Raw genomic sequence first — 11417 nt, forward strand, 5'->3', positions numbered from 1 at the left:
TGCTTGTGGTAACAGGCTAATAACTCAGGGTGTATCAGCTAACCCAGGCTGCAGGTAACACTCAGGAACACCAGATAGATGCAGTACCCAGATGGTGTACTGAATGCAGTTCACCCCAAAGAGCGATAGGGATAAAAGTAAGGTGCTAACACTTGGCTTATGTAAAACACAAGGTTTATTAAAACTTACATAATAACAAAAGCTTTAAGTGATAGAAGGGCATAAACAAGTAGTCCCCCTAATGTAACGCGTTTCTCGGCTATAAAATCGCTGTTTCCTCAGGCATTTGCGATTGATCTGATGGATTTGTGATTGATTTGATGCATTTGTGATTGATTATATGTTATTTATTTTATTTGTTTTAATTTATTTTGTGTTTTTTTTTCACTTTTAGATGGTCATATATTCATTTATTTAGTAGAGAGCGGCACCTAGCTTGGTTAATTTAAAAAAATTCTTAGTACCTTTTGATTTTTTTTTTTTTTTTTTTTCTGTCACCAACCAGATATTTTACTTGTATAAAATATTTTTATGAAGTTTTAAAAATGTTGATGCAAATTATAACCGGAATACAATATATAAAATACTTTTTTTAGTTTATGAGTATTTTACATTTGTCCTGCACCATGTTCTTACAATGTTTTTTTATGTTTATCTGATAAATATGTATAAACATTGATATGTCTTAATTGTAAAATGTAATGTATGTTTGAGTTTTCAAATTAATACAGCTGTTAATATATTATGCAATTCTGAAACAAATTAATCTATTTTTTTCAACAATAACAATAAAAATGATATTTAGACTTCTAACAAGAATTTGGAGATGTTTAAAAATGAGTTATTAAATGATGTACAATAAAATAAAAATAGCATATTAACTGCTATCTTGGATTAAAAATGTTTTGAAATATTCTAGAAAGCTGTTTTTAACTTCTTAACTGATTTATTGACATTTCCTTACAATTAAAGTGTGTATATTAAAACTGGAAAGTGCCTCAAGGAGTTTTTTATTCAAAGAATAGAGAGAACGAACTGTATATATTATCTCTTTCAGAGCCTGAAGGGAAGGCCGTGGTTTCCTGTACCACAGATTCCCAGCTTCTGTATGTGAACAGGTACACAAAGCTTTCTTTAATATGTCTACAAGAAGTGGTAAAATGAAACATGCCATTTGATTGCTAACAGATTTCTCCATGAAGACTCTTCTTCCATTAACATGGGATTTATATACACCATAGAAAACATTTAACTTGTTTATTTTTTCTAAGAAGATTTAACAAGTAGTCCTACTGATTTCCCCTAATTTTAGATAAATATTTAATGATTTCTTTATATATATATATATATATGTATATATATATATATATATATATATATAAATATATATATATATATATATATATATATATATATATATATATATATATATAGCTTAGGAATCCATTCATCCAGAACAGAGCACTGCACTCACCGTATTTTAATCAGAATAAAATGTCCTTTTATTGATACAAAGTTAAAACATGAACTTCCCCAAACGTTTCGGCACCCACTAGCGCCTTGTTCACTGGGAGCTAAAGTGGAAAAAATGTTTTTTGCACTTAAGCTCCCAGTGAACAAGGCACCAGTGGGTGCCGAAACGTTTGGGGAAGTTCATGTTTTAACTTTGTATCAATAAAAGGACATTTTATTCTGATTAAAATACGGTGAGTGCAGTGCTCTGTTCTGGATGAATGGATTCCTAAACTTGGTATTTTCTACACAGCACCCCGGCACTACACATGTTGGATTGGTGAGTGCATTCTCTTGGACATTGCTTTATATATATATATATATATATATATACAGGGAGTGCAGAATTATTAGGCAAATGAGTATTTTGACCACATCATCCTCTTTATGCATGTTGTCTTACTCCAAGCTGTATAGGCTTGAAAGCCTACTACCAATTAAGCATATTAGGTGATGTGCATCTCTGTAATGAGAAGGGGTGTGGTCTAATGACATCAACACCCTATATCAGGTGTGCATAATTATTAGGCAACTTCCTTTCCTTTGGCAAAATGGGTCAAAAGAAGGACTTGACAGGCTCAGAAAAGTAAAAAATAGTGAGATATCTTGCAGAGGGATGCAGCACTCTTAAAATTGCAAAGCTTCTGAAGCATGATCATCGAACAATCAAGCGTTTCATTCAAAATAGTCAACAGGGTCGCAAGAAGCGTGTGGAAAAACCAAGGCGCAAAATAACTGCCCATGAACTGAGAAAAGTCAAGCGTGCAGCTGCCAAGATGCCACTTGCCACCAGTTTGGCCATATTTCAGAGCTGCAACATCACTGGAGTGCCCAAAAGCACAAGGTGTGCAATACTCAGAGACATGGCCAAGGTAAGAAAGGCTGAAAGACGACCACCACTGAACAAGACACACAAGCTGAAACGTCAAGACTGGGCCAAGAAATATCTCAAGACTGATTTTTCTAAGGTTTTATGGACTGATGAAATGAGAGTGATTCTTGATGGGCCAGATGGATGGGCCCGTGGCTGGATTGGTAAAGGGCAGAGAGCTCCAGTCCGACTCAGACACCAGCAAGGTGGAGGTGGAGTACTGGTTTGGGCTGGTATCATCAAAGATGAGCTTGTGGGGCCTTTTCGGGTTGAGGATGGAGTCAAGCTCAACTCCCAGTCCTACTGCCAGTTTCTGGAAGACACCTTCTTCAAGCAGTGGTACAGGAAGAAGTCTGCATCCTTCAAGAAAAACATGATTTTCATGCAGGACAATGCTCCATCACATGCGTCCAAGTACTCCACAGCGGGGCTGGTAAGAAAGGGTATAAAAGAAGAAAATCTAATGACATGGCCTCCTTGTTCACCTGATCTGAACCCCATTGAGAACCTGTGGTCCATCATCAAATGTGAGATTTACAAGGAGGGAAAACAGTACACCTCTCTGAACAGTGTCTGGGAGGCTGTGGTTGCTGCTGCACGCAATGTTGATGGTGAACAGATCAAAACACTGACAGAATCCATGGATGGCAGGCTTTTGAGTGTCCTTGCAAAGAAAGGTGGCTATATTGGTCACTGATTTGTTTTTGTTTTGTTTTTGAATGTCAGAAATGTATATTTGTGAATGTTGAGATGCTATATTGGTTTCACTGGTAAAAATAAATAATTGAAATGGGTATATATTTGTTTTTTGTTAAGTTGCCTAATAATTATGCACAGTAATAGTCACCTGCACACACAGATATCCCCCTAAAATAGCTATAACTAAAAACAAACTAAAAACTACTTCCAAAACTATTCAGCTTTGATATTAATGAGTTTTTTGGGTTCATTGAGAACATGGTTGTTGTTCAATAATAAAATTAATCCTCAAAAATACAACTTGCCTAATAATTCTGCACTCCCTGTATAAACAGTATATATACACACACACACACACACATATATATATATATATATATACATATACATTCACACATACATGCACACAAACACACACATATAAGTATATTTGTATATATATATATCTATCTGTATATATATATATATATATATATATATATCTATATATATACACACACTCACATTTTATTTTTTTTAAAAAACAATGCCAGTAATTAAATTTCGGAGCCGCTATACCCTATAAATGCTAAACACATACAAGATCTCTAATTTGAACTAGATGATATCCTGTCCATTAATTTATTTTTTGGATGGCTCTGTGCTTCAAGAGACTTTAACTACTCTGCAACAAATTGTAACCTCCGTTTTGAAGGAGAGACATGAGTTGTCAAAAGTCAAGGTGGTTCTTAGGCTTTTACAGACTGAGATATTCAACAAATAGCATTGGAATGTTGGGCATCTTCAAAAGACGCTCCAACTTCAATCTTATAATAGATTAACATTAATACTGCATTAAAACTCTTACCATGTATGATGCAGAAACTACAATAGAATATTGCCTTAGTGGCATTTGCATATTTTATCATTATAATAAAATGATACTACAACTCCACTTTTGATCAAGCATCTGCACTTTGCACTGCATACATTTTAGCTCAGTGTCATGCTAGCGCTGCGGAATCTGTTGGCGCTCAACAAATACCTGATAATAATAATGCCACTGATAATACCATAAGTTATGTGACTAGCAAAGTCATTCATGATTATATCATGAAAGCCCAACAGTTGTTCATAGTTCTGACTAGATGAAGCACATCCTTTATAAAAACCCGGTTACAAAAGGCACAATCTTGTTTAGGGGTCTTCTTAAACCCTATTTTTTTTCTTTTTTTGATTCAGATAAAGCTCACAATTTTAAATAACTTTCCAATTAACTTCTATTATCTAATTTGTTTTGTTTTGTTTGTATCTATTGTTGAGAAGGATACCTAGGTAGGTTCAGAGCTGCTAATTGGTGGCTGCACATATATGCTTCTTGGTGCTCAGCTAGCAATCAGTAGTGCATTGCTGCTTCTTTAGCAAAGGGTACCAAAAGAATGAGGCACATTTGATAATAGTAAAGAGGAAATTTGTTTAAAATTGCATGCTCTATCTGAATCATGAAAACTTTTTTTGGGTTTCATGTCCCTTTAAAATCCAAAAAAAGAAGTTTTGCGTTATGGTGTGGTACGGCTATACCGCTGAAAAATTGGCCATTGCATGTGGAATGGCAGGTAACGCATATTACAAGTCGCAGCGGTATAGGTATACCGCATGCATTTTAGCCTGTAATGCAACGTCCATTCTGTACTCAAAAAATGACGTTTGAGTGCGGGATTATCCATGCGCATATTAAAGGTTGTGCGGTCCGGCTAAAATGCTTGCGTTACAGCCTATACTACCGTGAGCCATTCCGTGATCTGAGACCAGTAGTTATGGATTTTGCAAAACAAAAGTGTTTTTACAAAACTCATAACTAAAATGTTACAAAGTACACTAACACCCATAAATTACCTATTAACCCCTAAACTGCCACCCTCCCACATCGCAAATACTATATGAAACCTATTATTAACCCCTAATCTGCCACCCACCCACATCGCCAACACTAAAATAAACCTATTAACCCCTAAAATGTGGACCCCCTAGTTTTTAAAGTATTAAAACCTAAACTTCCAGCCCCCTACATCGCAACTAATATACTAAACCTATTAACCCCTAAACCGCCAGCCCCCACATCGTAACTAATAAACTAAACCTATTAACCCCTAAACCGTCTGCCCCCCACATCGCAAAACACAAAATTAAGCTATTAACTACTAAACTTAACGCCCCCTAACTTTAAATTAAAAGTTACAATATAACTATCTTAAAATAAATAAAAACTTACCTGTGAAATAAAAAAAACTAATATTAAACTATAAATTAACCTAACCTAACAATAATCTACCAATAGCCCTTAAAAGGGCCTTTTGTACGGCATTACCCTAAATTAAACAGCTCTTTTACATTAAACAATTACAAAGTTTCCCCTAAAAGTAAAAACACCTCACCCAACCAACCCCCCAAAATAGAAAAACCTAAATCTAAAAAAATCCTAAGCTACCCATTGCCCCTAAAGGGGCATTTGTATGTGCATTGCCCTTAAAAAGGCATTCAGCTCTTTTACTGCCCATCCCTAATCTAAAAAAAAAACAAAAACTAAGAATAACCCCAGAAAATCTACTCACAGTTCCTGAAGTCCGAACATCCATCTTCATTCAGGAAGCATCTTCTATCTTCATCCTGGTGTCTTGGAGCTGTGGAGGCACATAGCATCATCGCCGGCGTCACCACCATACACTAAAGCTTGAATGTAAGGTTCACGTTTAAATATGGGGTACCTTGCATTCCTATTAGCTAACATTTTCAAATCAGCCAATAGGATGAGAGCTACTGAAATCCTGTAGGCTGTTCACATCATGTATAATCATTAATGACAATCCTATATATCAGATTTCAAGTTAACTTGCTATTTTATTCAACCTAAGGCTCAGGGATATAAAGCTGTTGTTGGTCTTTTAATAAACTGTGAGTTCTGCATACCTTTAATAGCAAGGAATTAATACAGTCAATACTGACCAGATTATAAATAGAAGCCTATAGCATGTTTTATTTAACTTAAAGAAGAAACAATTGTGTTTTTCAGTGCTATTTGTGAGGAACTGTCCTATACTAGTATTGAACCATGTTCCCCCTGTAACTGTTTCTTTGCTCTGTCCATCTGCCACTCTGATCTACATCTTTTCTTGTGCTCTGATATCCTTACACCTGAATCTGACCATGTGACTGGTTAGGGCCTGCAATAACCCAATTCCTGAAAACACTCATTGCCTGGTTATTTGGGATATTTATTGCAATAATTCAGTTTTGTTTTAACACTTTTTTCTCTTTTGTTACTGATTACGGCTTGCTTAATTTTCACCTCCATTTCCAACCCTCAACTATAGGGTAAATTTACCATCCCTGCCGGTGGACAGGTTTGCAAGTAGTAAACCTCTTAAGACAAACAGGATTACTTTAGAGACCATCCTGAAGTCATTTGATTATCATCAGACTACTTTTGAGGTAATTTGTACATCATCAGACATAATCAGTCTTGTAAAGTCATCAGCTAAGGTACAAAAATTCTGGGTGATAACTTCAGAATGATTAGCATATTACCTTACTGATTACTTCACAAACATGAACAGCCAGTGAATTACTCTAGAGTCATCTTATTTATATATTTGGGCCTGTAGGCAGGATTCAGGATGGCTTCTGATGGAGTCATCGATTACTTCAGCATGATTCCAGGAAGATCATCCTTTTTGATTAGGGCTGTCCACCTGCAATCGCCACTTACAATGCTTTATCGGAATGCAAAAATTAGCATTGCGCAAGAAGATTCTTGTGCAATGCGTTCCCTGCCCTGACGCAACCAATTGAGTGAGAGTTGGGGTGATTGATCTCGCCACTTCTGAGGTGTCGAAGAGGAAAAAAGAAGAAATTTTTGCTTATTAAATATGTGGCAGCAGGTTAGCTTATGCAATCCTGCTCCACATAGCCGGAAAAGCAGCAAAGCCAGTTTAATAAATTTACCCCTATGGCTTGTTTGACTCTGTCTCTCTCCAAAACTTGACTGTGGTTTTGACTACACTATGTTTCTCCTATTTGCCAGAATTATCACTGCTTGTTCTACATCTGTATTAGCTGTTAGATTCCAATCCAGCTATGCACCAATATTGTTACACAATATCTCAAATGTAATGTTTCTTTGTTTGGTACTTTTTCTATTATAACATATATTTTTTTTAATATCCAAGAAATAAGATGGGATCAAGATGTCTAAACTATGAGGAAGATCTTCAGGGTGCAAACTTTTGCAGTCTAGACTGTACTAGAAGAAAACAGAATAGATAATTATAATAAAGATCAGGTTAGTTAATTAGTGGGTCATTGCAAATAGTAAACCCTTGCTAGGTTGAATTCATATGTGCTATATTTAACAAGTTTCATTAAATGAACATTTCCTTTTAAAAATGTCCTTTTTGGTATTTCTTTTTTTGTGCTAATCAACTAGCATGGGAGACAGCACCACAATGAATGATTTCAATACAATAGATTAGCATAATCAGCAAATGCATTATATCAAGACAATGCAATAGCAATTAGTCTGAACTTCAAATGAGAAGTACATTTTTTTCTAACAAATTTCAAAGTTATGTCTATTTCCAATCCCAAAGTATCATGTGACAGCCATCAGCCACTCAAAACTGCATATAAGTATATTATTCTGTGAATTCTTGCACATGCTCAGTAGGAGCTGGTGACTCAAAAAGTGTAAATATATAAAGTCTGTGCACATTTTGGTAATGGAAATAAAATGGAAAGTTGTTTAAAATTGCATGCTCTATCTGAATCATGAAAGTTTCATTTTGAATTGAGTGTCCCTTTAAATTAATAATTTGATTGAAAAGGGTTATCTGTACATATATTGTTGAATGCACACAATGCTAGTGTTATCATTTGAGTGTAAATGTCATGACAATCACTTTTAAAAGATACTGCATATGCATTTTTTTCCATAGGGAAAAATATTTCCGCTTTAAAAAAATACAGACCAATAATGAATAGACTTGAACCTAGCTGAACCTACATACTTACATAACACAGTAACTACAGATGTTAGACAAATAATTAACAGTTCCACAGAATTAATTTCACTTGAATTTTTTCTTCCATATGTTCCAGTTGTTAGAGTTTAGCAAATCGAATAGGGAAGATAGATTGAGATAAATCATTCAGCGTCTTTAATTTTAACAAAGAAAAAAACCATAACTAATTAACACCATGCAGGTGGTCTTAGTGGAAAATGTAAATTTTAGTTAAAACTAGATTGCAAGTGAAAACTAAATTTGGCAGACAAAACTGTAACTGAAATCTTGTCTTAAAACCAGCCAAGTAAAATGAGAGCCAATAATTCTTACAATAAGGCATTGGTGCCAGGCATTTTTGGGAATAACAAGCCAAGCTACTATGTAAAGAACATAATTAGTTTATAAGGTTTGCTTTACAGACTAGGCACATATGTTACATAGTCCAAAAATGTTAACATTCTATGCTTCAAAACAATAAATAATGAAAAAAATATCTATGTGATAGTTTTGAAAAAAATAACTAAAGCTAAAGATAAAAAGTGATATGAAAGGGAAACTGTGCCATAAAACTGGTTTCCCATTAATGTGCAAGATTACCACTTGCGCGGCAAATCTGTTTTCGCAGTTGCGAAAACACTGCGCGCGTTATGGCTTTTTCGTATTTGGGGTTGTTCAGGTATTACAAGTTTCAAAACAACTTATTCAGGTATTGCCCCATAGAAGTCAATGGAGAAGACAAATATAAAAAAAACAATAAAACCCTAATACGTTGCACAAAGCCTATGAAGTATTATCCTCAAATGGTGTACATGAAAATGCGAATATTTCATATTGTGATAATGTTTTTGTAACGGAATATGTTCTATTTATTTATAAATAAATATTTATCTATATATGTGATGATTTTTGTACAGATATATCTATTTATAGCTAGATATGTATATGAATATATATATATATATATATATATATATGTCTAGATATCTTGAGATCTATATGCGAATATCTCTTTGAAAATCCATCTGAGATATTGTTTAATGTGCATAAGATTGTAATGTGAAATCTCCATAGTTAAACATATCTCTATACATATAAATCCATGTTTCTCTATGTATATGTATGTCAATGTAAAATCCCTGCGTCACACAAGATCTCGTATCTTTGAGCCCTTATAACTTTTGTGTGCAATATTTTTTTTTAAATAATTTTAATAGACAGTGTTAATATGCGTGTAAGTGTACTTTGTAATGTATTTTTGAAGTGTTTCATGAAACTTTTATGTTGCGGAAAACTGTTAACTACAGCTCTTTGAGTGCGGAAAGGATTATTGCTTAAAAGGCGATAGCGCGGGCGCAATCACGATTTTTCAAGACTTGTAATATCTGTGCAATGGAAATTGATTGCAAAAAGACCATATCGCGCGAGGAAAACTCATACTGCACGACTTGTAATCTTGCCCAAAATGTTTTAAAAGACTTGTTGTATCAGCAGTAAAGTATTAAGTATATAGGAAATTGCTATTTTATGTTTATTTTTTTATTTGAAAATACTTGATTTTGCTCATGGAAACCTCAAGAATATGCCAGTTAAAATAGGCTGACCCAGCAGGAAGAGCAGACTTGCTTATCTCTCTCTTTCTATACACAAATGCCTACTTATCTTATCTCTCTGTATACATCAAACCTAGAATGTAGGTATGTAAATTTTCATTTTCATTTTTAGTTGCTAGAATTATTTTCAATTGCAGTATTCATAATATTTTTAGCACAGGTAGCACTTTCAACAGACTAAAGCAGCTATTTAAAATAACAAAATAAGGGTAAAGGATATTTTTGTAAACAATTCACATCACAGCATATAAAACAGATAATTGGGAACACATAAAGGTCCCTATTACAAGTGTAGCATTATCTAGCGCTTTCGCTGGAGCGCTAATTGCGCTAGAAGTAAACATTTTGCACTGGTATTACGAGTTCAAAGTAAACAGTTATCGTGTTCACGCTAACCCGGTGCGCACAACAAGCTGATAAATTAGTCCCCCATAGAAGTCAATAGAGAAAAAAGTGGGAAAATAACAAATGCACGCAAATCTGATCAAATATTCTCATGGGCCCAAACCAACATGAAAATATGAATATTTCACTTTCCAATGTTCTGCACATTGCAGAATATGTTCTATTTATTCATAAATACATATTTCTATTTATATCTGATGGTATTTTTGAACAATATATATCTATACGGATATATAGATGATTAAATATACAGGTAGGTATAGATAAATACAGATATATATATAGGAATATCTATTTTAAAATACATAGAACATATTTTGCTATGTGAAGAACGTTGGAATGTGACATATTTACAGTAAATGCACACTATAACAAACGTCTCCAATAGACTTATATATATGTATGTATATATATCTATCCATATGTATTTATGTGTTTATATGTGTATATTTGTCTGTAAATACATATATGCACATATAAATACATAAATACATATGTACACATATATAGACATACATAAATACACACTTATCCATCTTTAGAGATGTATATGTAGGCATCTCAATGTTAAAGACCTTTACCTGCCTTTTTTTTGAGACCTCATATCTTTTAGCCCTTATAACCTTTTAACGCAATATTTTTTTAAATAATTTCTATTAGATGGCGTTATTATGAGTGTCACTATATTTTGTAATCTATTTTTGATGTGTTTGGTGCAACTTTTATGTTTTGCGAAAAAGTTAACCAGAGCTTTGAAGTCGGGGTAATCATTCTAAAGGAAATCGTGATTGTGCTCAAATGGTTGCATTTACTTTCAACTCGTAATACCAGCGCAATTTAACCTGCGTGCAAACGATCGTGAAAACCCGATATTGCTTGCGCACAAATGTTTGCGCTCCACTGGTAATCTGGCCCTAATGGGGGAACATTTTATCGTACAATCATATCAAATGAACTGGATTATTTTCATAGATTTAAATGAAACCATCAATTTTAGAGTTTACTAAACTATAGCCAAATATAAGTCACTGTTAAATAAATGATAGAATGATATATATTTTCTGGAGTTTACAGATAAAAAAATAAATAATAAAGTACAGAAAAAAAGTTAGAAGCATTTATATTTTAGTAGCCTTTATCTGTGGCTTATTTGTGGAATAAATGACAAATAAAAAAAAATACTAGCTGCTTTTAAAGGGCCTATAATCTATAGAGTATAATGACATGTTCCTGTGCTTTATACCCACATAGAAATCTCTTTTAAAGATTTCAATTGTATAG

Source organism: Bombina bombina, chromosome 5 (assembly GCF_027579735.1).
Source record: "Bombina bombina isolate aBomBom1 chromosome 5, aBomBom1.pri, whole genome shotgun sequence".
Classification (NCBI taxonomy): Eukaryota; Metazoa; Chordata; class Amphibia; order Anura; family Bombinatoridae; genus Bombina; species Bombina bombina.